Below are 231 nucleotides of genomic sequence, written 5' to 3'. Positions count from 1 at the left end.
AGTTAGCTGGCGAGCATAGCTCGCTTCTCACATGCGAAGAACCGTTGGTCAGACAGAGAGGGTTTTGCGAAGCAATTTGCGTCCCCGATGCGGCGTGCGCATGGGCGTTTACTGCTGGTCCATCTGGGCTTCTTCGCATATGAGAGTTGAACTGTGTTCGTCAGGTAAGTTCACAGTGAATTGTACGTATCCGCTCTCTATAACAAGATTGTATTTATGAGGGGGGGGGGG

This window comes from Belonocnema kinseyi, chromosome 2 (genome assembly GCF_010883055.1).
Source record: "Belonocnema kinseyi isolate 2016_QV_RU_SX_M_011 chromosome 2, B_treatae_v1, whole genome shotgun sequence".
Lineage (NCBI taxonomy): Eukaryota > Metazoa > Arthropoda > Insecta > Hymenoptera > Cynipidae > Belonocnema > Belonocnema kinseyi.
Note: the sequence above shows the minus strand (reverse complement) of the source record.